The sequence below is a fragment of the Triturus cristatus genome, chromosome 2_2 (assembly GCF_964204655.1).
Source record: "Triturus cristatus chromosome 2_2, aTriCri1.1, whole genome shotgun sequence".
Classification (NCBI taxonomy): domain Eukaryota; kingdom Metazoa; phylum Chordata; class Amphibia; order Caudata; family Salamandridae; genus Triturus; species Triturus cristatus.
In genome coordinates this window covers 451,320,344-451,342,785 of record NC_140582.1, presented here as the reverse complement: position 1 = coordinate 451,342,785, position 22,442 = coordinate 451,320,344, and the positions used below count along the sequence as shown (strand labels likewise).

The window sequence follows — 22,442 nt, the reverse complement described above, 5'->3', positions numbered from 1 at the left end:
AAAGTCTATATTCTTCAACACATGAGTTGAACTAGAAAATGTTGCTGACTTCAGTTCAGTCTTCTGTCGACACCCAAGCAATAACAGATAGCGGGGTTTATGAAATTCTGACAATAAAGTATCAGCTGCAGAAATTATGTATCACAATTGCCTAGCCAGGATGCCATGGACCTCAAGAACCTTATACTCTAAGCATTCAATATTTCATTTCAAAGGGTTTCAAGTCTCATGAGAGTCTAATGGTTTCATGGAAAATGCAGTCCTTCAAGTCTCCACTCATGTTTAGCGTAACAGCTTAGACGCAAGACCTCTGTCAAGGTGGTGCCCACAATCTGTTCACCCCACCATCATCTTCTGCTCCTGAAGATGCATATGTTCAAGTGTTTCATAAAATGTTTCATTGCTGGGTACGTCCTGCGCATCAAGACAAACTTTAGCTAAAAGTGTCCTGTGCATCAAGACTGCCTCTATCTTAATATAACATGTTACATTTTTTGAGTGATACTAATACTTAACCAATAAGATTTTTTTGTTTGTTTTGTCCTCATTCACCTCAGAACCAACGTCCATTCGTTCCGCCCTTACATCGAAAGAGATACCAGCCACTGATGGGCATACCACATTGAACATTATCCTTCCTGTGGCTGTCTCTCTCTCACGGTGTGAACTTACACCAGCAACTGCTTTAATATTCGGTATGCGGGGGGGGGGGCTTATAGCAGTCCAGAGGATTTGCCGGTGTAATCATTGGACAGAATTGCGATCTTATATCAACATTACCCACCAAATTTTACAACAACCCTTCAGGGCTCTCCATCCGTGCTAACAACAAATTCCAGAAGGCTTTCTTCTAAGAATTTTTCCCTAACAAGTGCATCTTAGATATATATACAAGGGACTCCAACCAGTCAGAATGCTGCGGTGGTATACTACTCACCCATTTGCAACAAATTTCTCTTCTAGCAAGCAGTATTGCATAAAACAGTAAATCTCTGAGAGCTCTCATAAGGCCATCCACCACTCCAAAGATAACCAATGAAAGGCTTACCTTCATTTGCTGACCCAAGAAACCTGACAAAGATGTTTCCACTTTGTCCCAAAACACTCTGATTGCAGGGCATTGATAGAACATATGAACGTCTGTTGCTTTTTCCAGACCACATTTAGCATAGCTGGTTCGGCTTCCTTTTTCCATCTGTGATAGTTTTTCGGGTGATATATATGCCCTGTGGAGTGAAAAGAGATGGTTTATCCTTAAAAAAGCAGGTTTGACAGTGAGGTAAAGTGTGCGCATAGATGCTTGCCAAATATTCTGCAGCTGCTCCCTCGGCAAGTAGCTTCCCCACAATTCCTCAGCCAGCCTAAACTCTCCGTCCATAATGTCCTGAATATGCCAATATCAGAGTGCAGCTTCCTTATTCCCTGGTGGTTTTGTTACCAGTTGTTCTTCTAAAATATTGCCTACGCCCAATGTCAATTTATTTATTTGCTCCCAGCATTTTAGTAGTAGAAATTTTAACTTTGAGAGGGTAACCTTCATCAGCCCGTTTAGATCTTGCCAGGGTAAGAGATTTCCCTCCCGGGTCAGGTTTCCCCAGATCTCTAGGTCAGCTTTTTTGATGGGTACCGCCAGCTTGTCATTGAGTCACTCTGGAGTTCCTGGCAAATCCCAGATCAGGGCAAAATGGGAATAGTAGTCCAATTTCGATAGACGTCTAATGTGATACCACAATTTTGCCATTGACTGTAATACCTTCAGTTTGATTTTTTTTAACGTTTTGGGTCTCCGAATTTGAAGAGAAACCCATCTGTGTCTGCTGTACATTCTTTTAACATTGCTGAGAACATTAAGCCTGTTATAGATCCATCTGGTCTCTTTGCGAGCATTCTAAAGTTTTTTAATTGGAAAGCCCAAGCGTAGTATTGTATATCTGGTAGGGATAATCCTCCCTTCTCCCTCCTCCTCCGTAGTTTTTTCCAGGAGTTCCTAATCCCCTTGTAAGCCCAGATAAACAAATGTATTGCCTGCTGGATTTTTTTTTATGTATGGTAACTTAATCAAAATGCAATGGTATGGAATTAAACATGGGAGTGATCTTTGGCAGTATAGTAATCTTGACCAAGCTCACTCTCCCCAAAATCGTTAATGGGAGGTGTGCCCAACCCTTCATTAGTTGGACAATCTCTTTAAACACTCTCCTCAAGTTAGTTTCTGCAATTGAGTTTATGTCTTGTACAATCTTTAAACCAAGATATCACATTTCCCTTTTGATCAGCAGATTATTGCTTATTTGATTCCATACCATTACTTCTGTTTTATGTTCATTCACTGAGTACCCCGACACCTCTCCGCATTCTAATGCTATACATAAAATAGTGGGTGAGGCAGCGCCCAGATCAGAAGAATATACCATAAGGTCGTCTGCGTATAGTGCAACCTTCCTGACCCAGTCTCTCTGATAAAAGGGGAGAATGTCGATTGTATTTCTAAGTCTAAAAGCCAAGAGCTCCATATAAACGTTAAACAGAAGAGGGAGAGGGGGCAGCCCTGTCTTGTACCCAGGAATATTTTAAATGTTGAGGATAACTTCACATTCACCAAGACCCTTTCTACAGGTTCCTGGTATATTAGCTGTATGGCTCTACAGAATTTATCCCCTAGATTGTATCTTTTCAATGCTGAAAATAGGTAAGACCACCTCACCTTATCAAATGATTTAGAGGCATCCAATGTTTTTTGTTTTTTTTAAATATTTTTTTATTGAGCAGAGAAAAGAGGGTGCAATGTACATGGTTTCAAGCATTACATCTGAATGACAACTGAAAATATGTAAACAAGAAGACTTGAAATGGGAAATCGAGATAATTCCTAACATCGATGCTATGAACATTTCACTCTATTATATCATATAATGAATCGGTACTAAAGTGCAGTGCAGGATATAACAACTCCATGGCATGTATATATCTGGATAAATATTCGATCTTGGACAAGAAAAAAAAAAAAAATGCCACTCATGTCTGCAAAAAGAATTTTTTTTTTTCCTTCTTTAAAAAAACCCAAATAAAGTGCAAATGCAGTAACAGCAAATCATTGCCTTGATAGAATACAGTACAATGAGCATCACACACAAAGATTAATTCCACATAAAGTGGAAATACAATATCAGCAAATAATTATGTCAAGAGAGTACAGTACTTAAGTCCTAAAATACGGAACATGGAATGAAGCAACTAAAGTGCATATGCAAATAGCAACCAATAAATACCATTGTAAATTCACCTTCAGGGAATCAAACCTTTTTCCCCCCACAGCACCCACCGAAACTTTCTAACTCATAGTTAAACAAATACAGGCACACTACCCCAATCAATATATAAAAACATACAGATCTAAACAATTCCAAATAATCCTAAATCATTTGACCCCGTTAAAATTCTAAGAATCATCGAGAACCAATAGATCAACAACTGTCCTTAAATACGAGCAATTCCCTAAACCCCTTCCAATTTTTGTTAAATTTCATTATTCCCCCGACTCTCCTAGCATAGGCCTCTTCAAATGTACAAATCCTTTTCATTTTATTAAACCAAGTTAGATGGTTTGGTATCTCCTTCGATTTCCAATTTTGAAGTATCAGGGAGCGAGCCACCATACAGGAGATAGCTACAAAAGCTTTATCAGCGCTGGATAGAATAGCTTCGTCCCTCACACCCCCAAACAATGCAGTTTCAGCTTGAGGAGAGAGACACAAACCCAAGGCAGTGCCCATATCGCTAAATATTTCTCCCCAAAACTGGTCCAATAGCGGACAGGAGTAAAAAATATGATGCCAACCACCTTCATCTTCCTGGTGACACAGAAAACACCTATTCACACAATCGGGGAATTTTTTCTGTAATATGGACGGTGTCCAATAGGCAAACCACCTTGATAGAAAGGACATTCTTTTAAAGTTAGCAGCACGTAAGGTCCTATAGCCTAAGAGACAGATTTTCTCCCACTCCTGGAAACTAAAGCTACAACCAGTTTCCTGAACTAATTTCTCCAGATGATTTAATATAATTTTATCCTGGGCTTGATTCCTCAGCATAGAGTACCACTTACCCAACCCACAAAAATTAGAGGCATATAAATCTATCATAATTTTGTGTGGAGTATTTAACATGCCCGCCGAATTAGATATAAAGTGGACGGCATCCAATGTTGTTATTGCTAGAGGGGTGTCAAAAGTTGTTGCAAAATCAATAGCCCCGATTAGCTAATCTTAACCAATAAGATTATGTTAAAGTGCACATGTCACCTCTATTGAGATTTCTGCAGAACCTTGGAATACAGGTTTTAGTCCCTGCAGGATTGAAGGAACCTTCAAGAGGTAGTAGTATAGAGAGTAGAGAGTAGTAAAATTGACAACTGTTTAAAGAAGCAAAGTTAAAAGCTCAAGTGTAAAAAATCAGATTGTGTTGTGCAGTAAATAATAGTCTATAAACCTTTTCTCTTAGATGCAGGGTAACATAATCGAAGGCTAAATGAAGTGCATTTCATATTACCTTTTTGTTTAGCTTTGATCCCATCCTTTCTCAATATGTCACAGGGTTTGGAGGGGCCAGCAAAGCTCTTGAACACCACCCCACTATGTGAATGAATAACAATGGAAGGGAGTATAGGAGCGGTACAGGGAAGAGCACCAGACAATGATAAGAGTCTTTGGCGGACTTGAAAACACAGCACATGTGTTGTGTAAAGCCTTGAAGCTTGGAGAGGTGGACGCCACTGTCAGGGTCCTCTCTCACATACTGCATCTATCCTCTGCAGACCATGCAGCTTGCCTTATCTCTGGCCCCCATTACACTCAGCAAGGTTTCAAATTAATACCCACCTGCAAATGTAGCCACTAAAAGTGTGCAAAGCATAACCCAAACTCTTCAAGTAAAATAATACTTTAATACAGCGCTAGATAAGTGGAGTAAGTCCACTTTAGGTAAAAATCTAACAATCTCTTGTTATACCAACACTACAAAGAAAAAAGAATGTGTACATTAATATAATGTGACAAAAAATACTCATGAATGGAATTATAGTAATGTATGATGTAGTAAATGTGAATAACCAGTTGGACACATCGTACTATTAACACACAAAGTCTTCAAACTTTTTGAAGCTGCAATTCTTCAACAAAACCTTCCTTCGTAAAGATTAAACTATCATTAATCTCTACAGGGCTTGGTAAAAGAAAAATCTGATTGACCGTTCTGACTGCAGGGACCACTCCTCATTTCCTTGTCTTCACCTTGAGCAGACAATTTGCCCTGACTTTCCTTTAATGCATATTCACTGTTCTCACACTGTTAATGTTTGTTCCTCCCACCATGTACCCTGTTGTAATAACTATAACCTTGCACACCTGAACTCTTCAACCACCTGACGTAATTTCATGCCAGACTATCTGCTTAACTCTAGCCCTCACAATTATGATTGCAAATGGTCAAATGTAGCATATTCCAAACGTTTCCATCGGTTAGCATAGTGAAATTAAGACCTTGTCTACCTTTTAATGCATTTTTCCATTTCCTATGTCGAGGCATTTTATTGTTTCAACACATTGTCCTTCCCTAAAAATAACCTCATATACTCCATATATTATCTCCATTGTCTTGCATTAATGACTTTTGTCTCTTTTCAATCCAAGTAAGCAACTTTCTACTTCTCCCACTTGTTCTTCAGGCACTCTCAAGGGCAAGGGTACTCCACTCAATCGCTTCTGGGAATAAGGAATGGGATGCAAAAGCTAATAATACTTTCATACTATCTGTCTTAGTGATGCTGTTTTGCTATTCCTTTGTACAAATGAATATTAATTTTGTACTTCAATAACTGTCTTAATGAGTACATTTTCTGACATAATTCATTAGAATTCAGCCAATTCTAGGAATGATCTTAAATCATCTTTGTCGTCAGGTTAGGTGCATCCTTTATTGCTTCAGTCAGCTCTCTCTTTATTTGAATACTTTCACAACTAATTTTGTGCCAACGGTATGTTACACTACGTATGATAGATATGCACTTAGGGCCTTACTTCGATGTCAGGCGGATTCACCATTGCGGATACGGGTCCGACCAACCTCCGGCCGGCGGTCCCGACCGCTGAATTTTGAGGCGTGCTGCAGTCGGAAACTGGCCGCAGCACAAGCTCCCGTACAGAAAAGGGAGTTTGCGTTCATCCTTGCACCACGTGGCAGGCACCTCATGTTGCTAGGCTGAACAACACCCATTAGAATTGGAAACAAACTAAGCATGGCCAGCTTTTTTACTTTTAGGATATATAATAGTATTTGGCGGTGAAATACCAAAAGATATATTGTGGGGGACCAATTTAATCCTCTTTTTTTAGACAGTAATTCATTTATGTTTGAATGTTGAAAGGTGTCGAATACTATATTATTATTTAAATCTCTGAGGTCAACACAAAGCCTAATCTTTCCATTGGCACATCTTGCCATGATCAGTAGAGCAAATTATTAAGAACATTCCACTCATTACATACTCCATGCATATATTCCGGGATGCGTGAGTTTTGAGTTTTGAATCTTCTTTTAAAACTATTCTGCGGGAAGAGCCCTCTAACTTATTAATATTTCCTCAAGGACTGTTGAAAATGTTTTAAGCATTTTCTTTCCTGAGTCTTCACCTTCACCAATGATTAAAACTTATTGAGGTCACAAACTATATCCAACAACTTTTCATCTGTTTACACCAGGTCTGAGGGACCTTTCTTTGCAGCATATAATTTTCCTAAAGCCTGTATGTTCCTAAATTCCAAACATAACGTTCCATTCCCAAACATCAGTATAAGTTCCTCAGTGAAGCTACTAGGGTTAATTTCAAGTGGTGTTAATTTCTCTTCCAATTTCCCAACCAATTGTTCCTTCCACACAATTTTGCCAGCAGTAGTGTACAGCGAACTAGAGTCTGCAACTACATGCAATTTAACTCCCCAGTCTTCATCCCACAGCCTGATTTATTTCTTGATGTTATGTTTACTGGCAGCATATTCTGTTCAATATTTAGTATACACCTAATCTTTGTAAAACTACCTGAAGCACTACTAGTCTACTCCTTACTCAGACACTTCACTTGTGGTTCTTCACTTATTTTCAAGTATATCCTTACAAAGGCTGCTACTATGCATTACACTGAACATCTTTGAGTTATGGCAGAACAATTTTTCCTATACCCTAAACGATGTAAAAGTAAATGAGTGGCTTATGGTCAGTGCATACATTGAATCTACTTCCTCACACATAACAACAGAACTTTTCAACAGCCTAGCTGCTTTCAACAGTTATCTTTTGATAATGGAATAGTGCATTTCTGCATCCCTCCGGACACACAAATCAAAACTAACCATCACTTCATGCTCACTAGGGCTGTGTGAAATTCAGGTCATTTGCTTTCCTGTAATTACATGAAATGTCAGCAAATTATGCTTAATTACGCAATTTGCAACCCTGTCCTTTAGCATTATATTTTTGACTAACATAAAAAAAAAGAACTGCGAGCAACAGCGGCTCATGTTCTTTTCTTCCTGATTATTCGCAGTACATTTTTACCACAAATGGTACATAATTATGTGAAGTGGTGTAATTGCATAATAAGAAGAATTTCACTTAACAATCATAATGAAAATTCACCAGAATTATACAAATTTTACCACCATAATTCAAATTTCTGCCAGGCCTAATGCCCCTAACCCATGAATACTGGCATCCACAGGGATTATTCAGGGCCTTGCTGGACCATACAGTCTCAACGCATTGGCATTTATAATTTCTTCCTTCACCCAGTTGAAAATCATTTAGCACTGTGCACTCCAGTCGAGCATCACATTTCTCTTAAACATGTTCCTCCTACACCTCATTTGTGTGGTGTAGTTTGGCATGAACCATGAAACAACCTCATAAAAGTCTTCAAAAATGGTTCTTTGTCTTTTGGTAGAGCAGGTTCCATTACTACATTGGTCTGATCCCCTCTTTGGATGTAATGTACCCCAAGCACTCTAACAATTGCTTCAAAAATTCGCTGTTGTCTTTTGTTACAGCAATGCCCTGCTTTTAGAAAATGTCTAGTATTCTGTGCAAAATTCTATCATGTTCTTCCCAATTAGGAGCAAACATCACAACATTGTCTTGAAATACAGCCATTCCTTTCACATCTTTAAGCAGTTGCTACATGTTTCATTGAAAAGCAGGGGCTGCTGATGGCAGCCCAAAAGGCATTCATGACTACTAGAAAGATCTAAAAGAGGACTCAAAGGTAGTAAGGGTCTTGATTATGGGTCAAATTCCATCTGGTGAAATGCAGATGGTAAATCTGTTTTAGTTAACCACTCAGCATCACCATTCATGCCCAACAATTCATTGATCTTAGGTATAGTGTAGGAGTCCACTGTTATATTTGTATTCATGCTATGCAGGTCGACGCATACCCTTATTTTGCCACTGAGTTATTGAGCCACAAATAAAGAAAAAAGTCACGGAAACTGGGGGATGTGGACTCCTGGTGACAAAGATGGCCGCACACTGAACTGGCTCTCCTAGACGTCAGTGAAAAAACGCTACACTTCCGGCACCATCCATCAAGGTCAGAACCCCTACCACATCAAACATGCTGTGAGGGACACTGGGGTACTTGAGAGCGGGCCCGCCGCTACCCCAGAATAGCGAGAGGAAAGACTTGGGTGAAGACTCAGACTCACAGCCGTTCCTAAGATGATAGTGCCCGTGGCTGGATCCCTTGTTCGAGGGAGCCCTGCAGCTGTAATAGCTGGAATTGAAGACAACGCTACCCCAGCACATTATCCTGAGATTGGTCGGGAGGTCACCCGATGGTGGGACTGGGGATGCCTGTGTTGACACCCACGCAGATCATTAAGGTGGGGTGGCCCATGTGTTCAACTGCTGTGGGGCTGCTGTGGGGCATGGCTGTGCTGGCTTGAGCGGTTGAAGGGCCCAAACTGAACAGATTGTGGCCCCCCCATCCCGGCAGGTGGCTTTATACTCGGCATTAGGTCTGGGCCCCGCTCCTGAGAGAATCAGTCAAGGCACACATGGACCGAACAAGAACAGCTTGCGGCCCCGACGCCCCGTCCGGAGGAGGCATCTGAATCACCAGAGCCACGGTGAGTGAGCGGGGCCAGGCACCTGGGCCCCAACTGGCCCTAACATATCAGTCCCAAAGTGAGGGAAAACAGAGGGACACCCACCACCATACACATGGCAGGCACCCCTGGCTTACAAAGAAGTGTGGAATCCCCGATCGCGGCGGCTTCCCTCATAAATGCCTGTATTTGGCCTGGGACGATCCACACTTGGCCCCCTGGGTGAGATTGGAATGCCTGCATCAGCCACTGAATCAAGTCAGATGGAGTGGGCCTGAAGCATACCAGGTAGAGAGCATGGAAGCATGAGGGCCAGAAAGACCCCCTCCTGAGAACAGAGAGCCATGCCAGAGCCACCAACCGGCGGCCCCAGAGACCCCCTGAAATAGGTGGTAGAGACTTCTCCAAGGAGAGGGGCAGCGTTGTGATAACTGAGGGGCGCTGATAGTGAGAACTCTGCCTGAGTATCCAGCGGTCCAGTCTCGGTTACTTGACCCCGGAAACTAAGGTCTGGCAGACATGGTGCGGAACAATGGCTCGCATCCTGGGCAGTACAATCAGATAGGTAAGTACACTGTTGCGCTGGGGGCTGAAGAGGAAATGGAAGGAGCCGCAAGAGACTCTGTGGAGGCTAGCGACACAGGCACAGCACCTGAGCCCTCTCTTAGGGACATCATGAAGGTAATAAGAGACCTCAGGAGCAAGCTTGACCCTAAGTTAGACACAGTGACTGAGGAAGTGAACCTGCTTAGAATGGACTTCTCAAACATGGCAGACAAAGTGGCTAAAGCTGAAACACACATTGATAGCCTCCAATCGAAAACTAAGCGCCTCAAGGAGCAAGTTGCCAAGTTGCCAAACCGACAAAACAGCAAAGAGGGTAGGGCAAGGCGTAACAATATCAGCATGGTAGGAGTCCCCGAGTGAGCAGAGGAACAATCTGCAGATCTCTTTATCGAGGACCTCATTCTCAATAACCTCTACCCCAAACGGTTGTCTAATTATTTCTCCATTGAATCGCCATATTTCATGACTCCAGAGGAGGCCTGGGGCTGGAAAATGCCTGGGCATGGGAGAGACTGAAGGAATGCATCTACTCCAGGAGAAAAGCCTGAGTCGTGGAGCCGGGGGCACTCGACCAGCCCACCAGGACAGAGGTCCGTCCCAGGCACAGGATAAACGTTTATGGAACCCACAGTGAACTGGTATTGTTACCCTAATTTTGGTGGGGGTGGTATGTGGAGGTGAACTCGGGATGCATGGACAGCGATTCGTAGAGTTCACGTCCAACTTTGCTCCATGATTTGGTGAATGCAAGAGTACAGCGGGACCCCCAGGGACCTTGGACTTGGTTGAACTCCAGCTTTTAGGGGTGAGTAAATTATGACAGATCATCACCCAGTTAGTGCACGGTGGTGACAGTAGTGCCTTCCCACTGTTGCATGCACACGTTTGGGGGACAGGCACTCTGCAGGTTGGTGAAGTGGGAGGTTTATTGCTCACTATGCAGGGATGCCTGGAGGAGGGAGTACTTGGGAATGTTTTATTTTGTTGTAACATTGAATCGTTTTGCTCATCATGAAAATAGATCAAATGTAGTGGGGCCAGAGACATTGCCCAAAGTGAGGTGGCAAAGAGAAATCCTGACAATGTACACACACCTGGGATAGGAGAGCAAAGCAAACATAAGGAGATGATGGACGGAGTGCTGAAACCTTTCATACACTCATCCCCAGTCACAGATCTGGGTTGAATCCATCATCGCTCTTTAGCTCACTTCGCCACCTCAGTTTAGACCCAGCTTTATGCAAATCAGTCTGGACCCTGTGCCTCATGGGAACAGTCCAGCCCGAACTGCCAAGCCAGGTCTTCCCTGAACTGGAAACAAGCATCCTGGGACCGGTTTCGGGGTAACACCCCTCATCAGCCAGGTTAGCTTGAATCCAGTGGCAAAGTGAGCAAGGAACCCATGTCTGGGCATACCCTGCCAACTTATGGAGAACAAAGCAAACATAAGGAAATGATGGACGGAGCGCTAAAACTTTTCAGACACTCACCTCCAGTCACAGATCTGATTTGGATCCATCATCGTTCTTTAGTTCACTTTGCCACCTCTGTTTAGACCCAGCTATATGCAAAGCAGTCTTGACCCTGTGCCTCATGGGAACAGTTCAGCCCAAACTGCCAAGCCAGGTCTTACCTGAACCAGAAAAAATCATCCTGGGATCGGTTTCGGGGTAACACCTCTGATCAGCCAGGCTAGATTGAATCCAGTGGCAAAGTAAGCAAGGGACCCACGATATTGCCACCCACTGCCATACCCTGTGTTATTGAGTTGTTCTTTGTATGTCTCAGGAATGGAGTGTGGCAATACCAAGATGTATCACTAATGCCATTTTGTATTCATGTACCCATTATGTGCTTTCAGATTATGTGCTGTACGATGAGCATGTTTAATAAAAAGAGTTATCAAAAAGAAATTCCTCACTGTTGAAGACTATTTCACTCTTTTTTAAGGTTGCTTCTGAACAATACCTCATGCAACTTGTGCACGACAGGTACAGACTCAGACTTGACTTTGATCCTGTGAATAAAATCCTAGAGTTTTCTTAATTTACCACAAAAAAACCCAGGATACTTCCCTAGCAAATCTTCCAGCAGTGTTTCACCCCTTAGGCAAGCACTTTTTCCTTGGCCCCAGCTCTCAGTTCCACACCATACCTCTGGCAGAACCAAACCAGTATGTTTAGCCCCTTGACAGCAATCCATACTTTCCCTTTCATTTTCCAGCTCTTGAATTACAGAGCATCTTTGAAATATCCAGAAATCTATATTCTGTGCCCTTTATACTGCAAACCGGTGCTTTCTCTGGAGGACAAACCTTTCTGCTTCTCTGTGTATTCTCAAGCAACTCATTGACAGCCATGATAATTCTCACCCCAGAATCAACCAAAAGGCAAACTACCTTTTATCCAATCCGGATATTAGGATCCAAACAATCGAACTCGTCACAACTCCGCTCTTCATCATTGACACCACCATAACTATATCCTTTACCCCTTTTGGCTATAGACCAAATCATTATCTTTGGCATACTCCTGTGTTATTGCAGCTACATTGTTATTAATGATGTTAATTCTTTGGTACACCTTTGCAAATGGCCTACTTTGTTGCATGGCCTGCATGTTGCAAACATAGCCAGAAAAATTTTCCCCTCTATAATGTGACTCTAATACCCTCATCTGAAACTCACGTTTTAATGTTTGAAAGGATTTTCACCAGAATTGGTGTCTCTGGTGCCTCTATCGTTTACCTGTTGAGTCACACAAATTGAATCAGCCTTATCTTCATTCAACTCTGTAATAGAAACTTGTAATACCTCTATAGTTTTCACCATCTTGACCATTTCTTCCAAAAATGGTTTTCCCATGGGAAATGGCTTTTATTGGATACTCTTGTCTAGGTAATGGCTGATAAAATGGTTTAGTACTAGTTGATTAGTGAAATTCTCAAATTGGCAAGCTGCCATCCTAAGATCCATGTTCAGAGGGACACTGAGCCCAACCTTGGGGGTTGAGGCCTTTTACTCCTGATGTCCTGGAGCCTGACCCACAATGGATCCTGAGCAACTGGGCCAAGTACACCTAGGCCTAAGCAGTGCTTAATTTGTAAAAAAAAAGAATTGCCAGGTCTCTTGTAAGGAAGCCACTGCAGCTTGCACCACAAATTGCCCAAGCCAGCACTGCCAATGACTGTACCAACACAACTACTAACCATCACACTCTTACAAGTGAGACAATTCAACTATCCAGGCCCCCAAAGCAGTAAGAATGGCTTGGGTGTCAGATTTTAAATTATAAATGTATATTGAATTACATCATCCCCATCAATATTTCTTTGAATATAAAAATAGAGATGAAACCTCAAGGTTTTAGTCATTCTACTAGCATTGATTTCGATTAAAATGAATATGTCCTGTTAGAAACTGGGTTACTGGTTGACTGAGGTGTTAGCCCTGGCCAAGTAGCAACCACACTACTAGTCAGATAAGGCACATGCAACCCCCAAATTAATCTATGCTTAACCCCTTAGCAGCTTGACACAGAGCAGTCAAGCTTAACTTAAAGGCAATGTGTAAAGTATTTGTGCAAAACTTCAAAGAGTAAAACCATGAAAACACCATGCAAAAAGATCCCACACCAGGTTAGTAAAATAGGGTTTAATTTAGTAAATAAAACAAGACCAAAACAACAAAAATCCAATCAGTAGAACCAGAGCTATGATTGTTTAAAGAATAAAGTGTAAAAGCACATAAAAGCAGTGCCAACCGCTGCTATCTGGTTGCGCTAGACCGGGTCAAAGTTAAATGTTCAGGCTGACCGCGATGGAGTGTGGGTCGGATACAGTCCAGGATTAGTCCTGCAGAAGTTTTACCATGTCAAGTTTTGTGCTAAGATTAAGGTTCATGTTGGAGGGGGTCATGAGGAGCAAGGAGAGTGTCATGGGTGGTAGTCGGCGTGCTGCAAAGAGCAGGCTGGAACTTCTCATTGGCAGTCCTCCAGGGGCTGTTGATGCTGCTGTGCAAAAAGATAGGCCGGCGTTGGCTCACACTGAATTTCAGAGCGGGCGGTGTGGTCTCGGTGCGAATGGGCCCGTTTGCGGTCATGAAGAGCCCAAACGTCTGATTTCAAGAGCTTGTGAGCCACACCTGGGGGCCAGGAACTGAGAGGCACCACTTGGGGGTCAGAAACGCACTGCAGCTGGGTCCATGAGCTGGTTGGGGAGCCTTTTATGACCCTGAGGCTCAGAACAAGAGGCCATCAGACTAGTCCTTTGAGTAACTCTGGGGTCCTGGGTTCAAGATGAAGTTGCAGGTCCAGTTTTTCTTCCCCAGGCAAGAGGGCAGCAGGTCAGCACATTATGGCAGTAGTTCCTTAAGAACAGCAGCCCAGCAGAGTGGCAGACCTTGTAGCTGCACAGCAGTCCTTTTTTCTGGCAGAGTATCCACAGTTCCAGAAGTGCACTGAAGAGTTGGTATCTGAGGTTCTTCTTTTATACGTAATTGAGCCTTTGAAGTAGGCAGTAGTTTCTAGAAGTATACCTTTGAAATGCACAGGTACCCCGCCTTCCTGGCTCTTGCTCCTGACCAACTACAGGTGGTATGCAGCACTTTGGATACTTCCTATTCAAGTGTAATTGGGGCTGGGCCCAACTCCTCTCACCCATGTTGCCTGTGTTGACCCATTCAGTCACACCTAAATTCCCATAGTGTGTGGCTGTCTAGGAGGAATACCCATAGCCCACATGTCAGCTACATCCAGTCATGTGGCCCAGAGACAGGCTTCAGGCACTAAATGACTGAGGCAAGAAAATGACAACTTTCTAAAAGCTGCACTTTCAGAATTCCAATTTAAAATTCTACTTCACTGTAAGTTTGGATTTTAAATTGTGATCCAGAGACACCAAACATGAGCTTTATATCTCTTCCCATTTGGAAATTACAATTATAAAATGTAATGATACAACTCTAGTGTTATCCTATGGAGTTTTTCATTACCAGGACCCAAAAAACGTTAAAGTATATGTCCTACTGTTTAAATAAATTGCACCCTGCGCTCTGGAATGTCCAGGGCCTCCCCTAGGGGTAACTTATATGTATTCAAAAGGAATGTTTAGGTCTGGTAAAAGATTTATTTTACCCGGTCAGAATGGCAGTTTAAACTGCACACACAGGCTTTGCCATGCCAGGCCTGAGACATGTTTAAAGGGCTACTTATGTGGGTGGCACAATCAGTCCTGCAGACCCACAGGTAGCATTTAATTTACAGGCCCTGGGCACATATAGTGCCACTTTACTAGATACTTATAAGTAAATTAGATATGCCAAATGTGCATAAGCCAATTCCACCATGTTTAAAGTAGAGAGCACAAACATTTGTTAGCAGTTCAGAGTCCTAAATCCAACAAAGCAAATTCAGCAAAACATAAGGGGAAGAAAGCCACACATTTGGGGGTCACCCTGCAAAAAGGGTCTTGTCCAATATCCCTGATGAGTACTCACAAGGAACTCCATTTTGTAAAATAGTATCACTGTTAATGAGTAAAAACCCAATGACATCAGTCTCCAATACTAGTTGATAACATAATAATTAAACAGCTAGTAGGATTTGAGATGTGCTGTGGCTTGGGAAGGATCTTTACTTGAGGGTGATTTCTCCTCCTGGCCAAGAGCCCTTCAAAGTGAAAGCAGTGTTTCAGCTGTTACTGTACATCAACCTCAGAGAAAGTTAAGCCATAATCTACAATGTTTGTCATTTCGTAGGACATTTTGCAATATCCCCAGGGCTGCACTCATCACCAATTTGAAAAGTATGATCCACACTCCTTAAGTAAAGTATTACTTTATTGCACCCCTGAGTAAGCACAAGACACCCACTCCAGGTAGAAATCCAACTGCTTCTTGTTTAATAAGTTACATTTCAACTAGAACTAGAGTAGGACTAGAATAAGGAGACTGTGGGTACTTTACACATATAATGGATAGAGAAGGAATTCATGCAATACCAAGACTACACCGGCTACCTGGGCACAAGCTCTTGAAGCTCCAGAACAGCGCAAGTAGTTCAAGACCAAGGCCAGACTAGCTGATAAGGCAATCAGGCTGTGCCCAACCAGCTGGTCTGGCAGCTCAGTGTGTGGCCCGGTTTCTTGGCTGTTTGTGGGCTTGTTTTTGGTCTGCTTTTTAGCAATTGGATTAACTCATGGAGGCCAGATTTATTTTGGTGCCCAGGCCTTTTTCCTGTCCCAGACAAGCCCTGTTCAAGACTCAGAGAGAAGGAGAGTTTCATTTCATTTTTGCTAATTAAACAATGTGGACATCATTTAGGGGTCACCGAAAATGTCCACCTTTCTCATTATTGTAGCAACACCAGCAACATCCTCCAAACCAGGTTGGCCTAACAAGTGGTTGTTGCAGGACTCAATTCCCTGTCGTGCAGAAGAAATCAGAGGCTGGTACCAGCAGCTGCAACCTCTTCAAAGAAGTTTCATTCTTGTGATCTGGTATACTATTTGATTGTGAATATTACATTTGTTTTGTAATATTGTTGATGTGTGTACGAGCTGTTCATTCCAGAATCCTTCATGCTGCCTGCCTTCCACGTACCAAACATGACTTCCGTTTGTAGCACTCAGTTTTGTGTTCTGAAGTGTGATGAGACCGATGACGCTAATAAATACCAACCATACAAACAGTTTAGTATCACTTGCTTTATTAACGCCGTTACACCAATTAACCCCACACCTTTTCGAGGGGGTTGTTTCTGGACCATGCTGTGGGGAGATAGCCCAAACCTTTTGAACTAGCTCACATTTCGAGTTGCAGTTTCTCCTGCTATGGTGTGCATAATCATGGCACTCTTGCCCTGCACCACCTGCCAAGGCTCAAGTTCAAAAGGAAGCTAAATCTTGCTCCCTGGGTTTGGGTCTTTGACCATCACCCGGTCTCCTACTTGAATATTGAACACCATGCCCTCTGAATTCAACTGGCAGCATCATTTCACTGGCATAGCCTGGCCGCTACAGCTTCACTATCCAGCGGCTCTGGAAACCATGTCGGATGATAAGGTATCACATTTCTGATTGGAAAGCCAAAACACATCTGGCTCAGAGTTCCCCTTGTAGGGGCATTGTGTTTCTGCTAAAACTCTCCTAGAGTATATCGCCCGCTCAAGATGATGATGCTGAGCATGCGTGATGTGGATGACTTTGATAATAGTGCAGATATACCTCTAGGCTTCTCTATATGCCTGCAACCATCATGCTATCCTCTTGAGGTGATGTATTCCCAAGGCTCACAGATACTCTGAAAACTCATTGTCTTGGAATGGGGGCCTGTTGTCATTGTGCAGCTCTTTGACCCAGCCATGTGTGGTGAAAATCTTTTCCAGCTTGGATATGACATCTTCAGCAGTAGGGCTGTCCACTACTTTTACTACTTTTACCTCAGTCATCACTAATGACCGCTAGAAGGTGTCGGCCATGAGGAAGGATGCCAAAGTCTGCACTCACAGGGCTGTTGAGGGATGTCTTGGGTGATCAAATGCAGAGAGGGGTGTGCTTCCTGCAGCTTGGTGCTTAGGGCAATCTTGTACCACATTCAACACCCCTTTGTCTACCAAGGATGTGAGGTAAAACCAGGAATCACTAATGTGACCCCCCATACATACCTCACTCATCACTGCCTTCTCCCTTGCCCTTCGATCGACTGCGTAGAACCTGGTAGACACAAAATGAAAAGGTCATAAAACTGAAAACAGACTCTCCTTGTCCCGTGCAGGCAGAAGGTGGAGCCGAATAGACCAGGAGCCAATCGGAATCCCTGGAATGGGTTGAAAAGGAAATCACTCTACCCAGAGGTACAGAGAAGGAGGATGGAGATTTAGGCGAACCTTGGAGAACCCGGAAGACGCTGAGAGCAGAGGTTCAGCAAGGATGTGGATGTAGAACGCTGAGAACACAGAGCAGATTGGAGAAGCCCGTCTGTGAGATTTGAGGACTGAAGACGTTGATGCCCTGGAGGAGTGGAGTGAGGAGTGGTGGACACCCACAGAGGACGTACATAAGCAGTTGCGGCAGCTGCGTTACGTGAATAAAAGGAGGGAACTCTAAGGGGAGAGTATCGGGTTGGAGACTAGATACAAGGAGGCTGGGGAGGGAGAATCAGCCTGGTTTAAGGGATTTTTTTCTTTTTTTTCTTGATTTTCTGGCCGTAACATGCAGCCTAATTCACTGACGGGTTCGAGTTCAGAAACCTGCTAAATAGCCTTGGCTACGTGGCGCCTCTCACAAGGGATTCATTCTCAGAAAAGAAATCCATCACACTGTGTCTGGCAACTCAAAACCTCCTGCCGGTTGAACTAGGTAACCTTATTCAGAAGGACTCGCCCTGATGAAGAATCCAACCAGATGGTGGATCTTCTTTCCTTTTTTCTCGATGTGATTATGAGGATATCTCCACCGCACGTAGCTGTCCTGAAGAAGACCAGTTGTGACGTTTGTCAAATAACGCTGGTCCCTGGGTCGAAACTTCGACGCCTCGCATCAATCCATGTCCTACAGTCTAATTTGTACAAGGACGGATGTTCATTGAGTTATACTTTTTTCTGTTCCCATTTTTCACTGTATATATTTCATACACTGTATCACTTTGTCACTTTGTTCACTTATTCACCAAAAAGTCACTCACTAATTACCCGTTATTGGTTGAATTATTTATGTGACAGCCCCATATACAAGAAAAAAAGGAAAAATATACTTATCCCTCAGATCATACAGTCTCGTTTTTGGTGTGTTTCTTGCTATACATGAATTATGGTATGTTAAGGAACTGTTAATCCGACAGAATCAATTGTAGTTTGTTGCGTAAACGCCCAGGTTCTGAGGGACACAGGATTACCCCATCGCAGGTAATGTAACAGAAGTCCCTGCACATATTTTTGCTGGCCTTAGAGAACGGTGGACTGCAGATTCGTCCAGACCTGCTGCTTTGTCTAAGTGGTAGTAAATGCCGATACATAGAAAAAGGGGCATCACTAATAAAACAGGCTCAGAGTGCACAAGTATAACAACTGAAGCCCTTCATAGTGAATAAAGATAATTCCACTCAAGGCCAGGAAACTTTATTTTTCCTTCTCTATTAGTTGGTGTTATCCTTTACCTTCTTCCACATCCCCCCTGAAGATACCACAAGGAGAGGGTGAGAATTCTGTTGGGCTAACTAACCTATATTTACTCACATTTCCTACAATGGTTAAGACTCCCGATGTCACCTGGGGGTGGTGAAGGACTCTATCTTGAACTTATCAAGACTACATATATACTTACCGCCGCCTTCTTCTTTTGCTTTTTGAGCCTCTGGGTGATACCCTCTTGGATGAAGAAGACAATCTGGAAGGAGAGAACAGTAGGAAAAAATTAAAAAGAACTGTTATCTTACTGAAATTATCAACAGATAACTATCCTGAAATAAAATAACTCCAACATTAAGAAACACAATCAGCCTCCTCACTTCTTTTTCTGCACATCGCTCCCACACAAGGGAAACAATACTTTGCTGCAGAGCCGCCTTTTATTTCATACCTCCCCTGATGACCTCTATGGGCTAGCTGAATGACCTTGGGAACTAGGCTTCGGGGAATCACTAGTTGGTGTCCCTGAGCCATCTCCAGATGCCACCAATTTCTGCCAGATGTTATACAGAGCCATCAGGGTCTGCTACGTCTCTGGAATCCAAAGGTAGATGTTCTCTTTCCATCGGTTCCAGTTGCTCGAATGGGTGGCCTTGAGAGCCAATTGAATACGGTTCTCTTTGGCGGTGGAAATCACAATGCCTTCAAGCGACACTTGAATGGAGTACAACCTCTCAATGACCATATGGATATATTCTTCTGTGTGCTGCACTTCAACTTCATCCTCCACTGATGGTATCAAGTCAAATGGCTGGGTTTTGTGCACCCAAAAAGTAAACCAAATCAAACGAGTGCTCTTGCAATTGAAGCATGCACCTTGTAATGCAGGGTTGAGGCTTGGATGTTGACTCTTTGAAAAAGGGGCAAATCATTTTCAATGATTTGAACTGCAAAACAATGCACAAAACTGCAAATACAGAAACAAGCACTTATCAAACAAATACACAAATTATGAAATGTTTTATTTAATTCCAACCAAAAAAATATAATAAAATGTTAACATTATTTAATTTTCTAAACAGTCACGGACCCCCTGGGAAGGCCTCAAGGACCCCCAGTGGCTCCCAGACCATAGGCTATGAACCACTGGCCTAGAGGACTTGTCTTCTCTCTCCCCGTTTCAGTGTCTATGTCTCCTCACTCTAACTTAAGGAATGTTACCAGTACACTCCATTGTCCTTGGAAAACACCCTCAATCCCATCTTGTACACAAGGCTCGACTACAAGCATCCAAAATGGATCCCATGGTTCTTCATTACTCTGGCTAATTCATACACAATCCTGCTGCCCAACAACCGGTCCCTCCTCCCCAAACAACAATAACGGATTCTTTTGCAAAAATGTTTTAGCGTTTTTTTCATTAGATCGAGCCATAAGACTCATTTTATCTTCGAACTTGTTGTTTTGAACTACTGCTATGGCCACTCCATAAGATGTTTTGTTTGTAACATGTGCCTTAAACCTGACGGTTTTTCCGTCTCGTTTTTTAATGTGGTTAAGATGCCACAGAGACGACTTCATTGCACAGCGTTTAATTAACTGTGTTAATTTCATAAATACAATGCATTTGCCATGCAGGCAGCATACACAAACAAGCACAGCAAATGCTTTGGATGTTAGCGCTATGATCTGGACTCACATATAAAAGGAGAACACATTTGGGCCTGTAGGCCTCCACTCCAGTGAAACAGATAAAAAGATCTAGCCACAACTATGTATTCACAAAACAATGTATGCTGTCACTTCAAGTCTGAACTATACCCATGATAGGGACATTAGTCACTGTCTGTGCAATGAGGGCATGCTGGGTGTTTCCCTTCAGGCCACAAGATAGGTCCAGAAACTTTTTCACTGCACACACAATAGCTTAGTGTGGGGCTAGGGCCAACAATCAAAAACAATGGCCATATTTATCAAGCAGATGTATGTATAGCACTTGCACCACACAATGGGGTGCAAGCCCGACACAACTACTAAATCAGATTTATCAAGCCATGCAATGTCACCTTGCTTGACCCTGAGTGGCTTGATAAATCTGGAGTAATGCAAAGCAGCGCAAATTGCTGCATTGCATTACTCGGCCCCAGGGAGGCATTCCATGGGTTGTGCGTAGGTGTTCCCATGCAAAACCCATGGATCTTGATGCATTTGCAGATTTACCGTGAGTGGTAGGCCTAGGAATGCACGAAAACTGGTATGCTGTCCCAGGTGAGGTCATTTTTTCCTCTTTCTAGGTGTGCTTCTGCACACATAGAAAGAGGAAAATGCCTCAGGGGATTGTTTTTGCTGAGGAAGGTGCCCCTTCCTGCATAAAAACAATCCTGCTTACATCACAGGCATCCTTGTACCATGGTGCAAGGGAGCCTGCGTTGGCACTAGGCAACACATTGTGTGTCAGTGCTGGGAAAAGACAGGAATATGCTCTATAATTTTCAATACCGCACATTCTTACCTTTTCCCCATCATGCAGCACAGCAAGGTGGCTTGCTGCACTGCGTGACCTTTTGATTAATAGGCCCCAATGTATCAGCTACATACAGTTGGGACGCACAGGGGAGGGGAACAAGGCTAAGGGCTTTATTATGAGTACAGCGGTCCACAGGACCGCCGTACTCATGGTGGCAGTCCCACCACTGCCATATTATGATTGGGGTGGTCGGACCACCATGAGACCGCAGGCTCTGCTGAGATCAAGGATCCCACTGTGCCGGCGGTCTGGAAAGGTACAGTAATATGCTGGTGGTACTGAAGCGGGCAGCGCTCAGCATATTATGAGTTGCCTTTCCACCCCTTTTCATGGCAGTGAGCCTGCCATGAAAAGGGTGGCATAGGGGCAACAAAGGGAGGGCCAAAAGGGCCTCCATGCCAAGCCTGGGGGTGCATGCAGGGGTCACACGTTGTGCCCCCCTGGAATTGCACTCCTGTTCCTGCACTGTGTGGCATGCCTGCCACATCTTGCAGGGATGGCCAGTCGGTGCTCTCATGGCAGCAGGCTGCATGTTAGGGTCTCCTCTGAGCCTAACATACCACCGCCGTGAGACTGTCCCCGCCCTGGGTTTTATTGGTAATTCGGTGGGTGGGCGCACAACAGCCTTGGCGGTCCTCGTGTCAGCGCAGCATTGGCAGGTCGACAGGAAGACTGACAAAGTCATAATTAGACCTTAAATCATGCAGGAGACATTCCTGTTTTAAAAGGTAACATAAACATTTAGCCATATTTCATTGTTATGTGCCGATATTGAAAATTGTAAAGGAAACAAGTAGACTGCTTTACATAGAGTATGCAAATGATTTTCAAGCTGCTGTCCTATATTGCTGTAAACTGGAGCTTTGAAATGCTGTTATTTGTAAAAAAATAATTAGAAGTTCTTCGGAAAGGTGTGTGTGGGCACATATCGCTGTGTGTGAAAACAACTCGTTTTAGCCATATCTAGACGTTTTGAGTCTTTTTCCAATTTCGAAAATTATACTGTATTCTTTTCAAACATCTCTTCAGCATGGAAGTTGTATTATTGTTTTTACTACAATCCTTGTG

At 43.2% G+C, this 22,442-nt stretch overlaps 1 long non-coding RNA gene across 1 annotated transcript in view; it reads right to left on the bottom strand.

Moving 5' to 3' along the window:
• LOC146862344 (uncharacterized) overlaps positions 1-22,442 on the bottom strand; it is a 171,526-nt gene that overhangs the window by 16,223 nt on the left and 132,861 nt on the right. The window contains exons 2-3 of the long non-coding RNA XR_014978424.1: positions 19,044-19,106; positions 1,049-1,226 (exon numbers count right to left, since the gene is read on the bottom strand). This is a non-coding gene — a long non-coding RNA (uncharacterized LOC146862344). The remainder of the gene's footprint in view (positions 1-1,048; positions 1,227-19,043; positions 19,107-22,442) is intronic.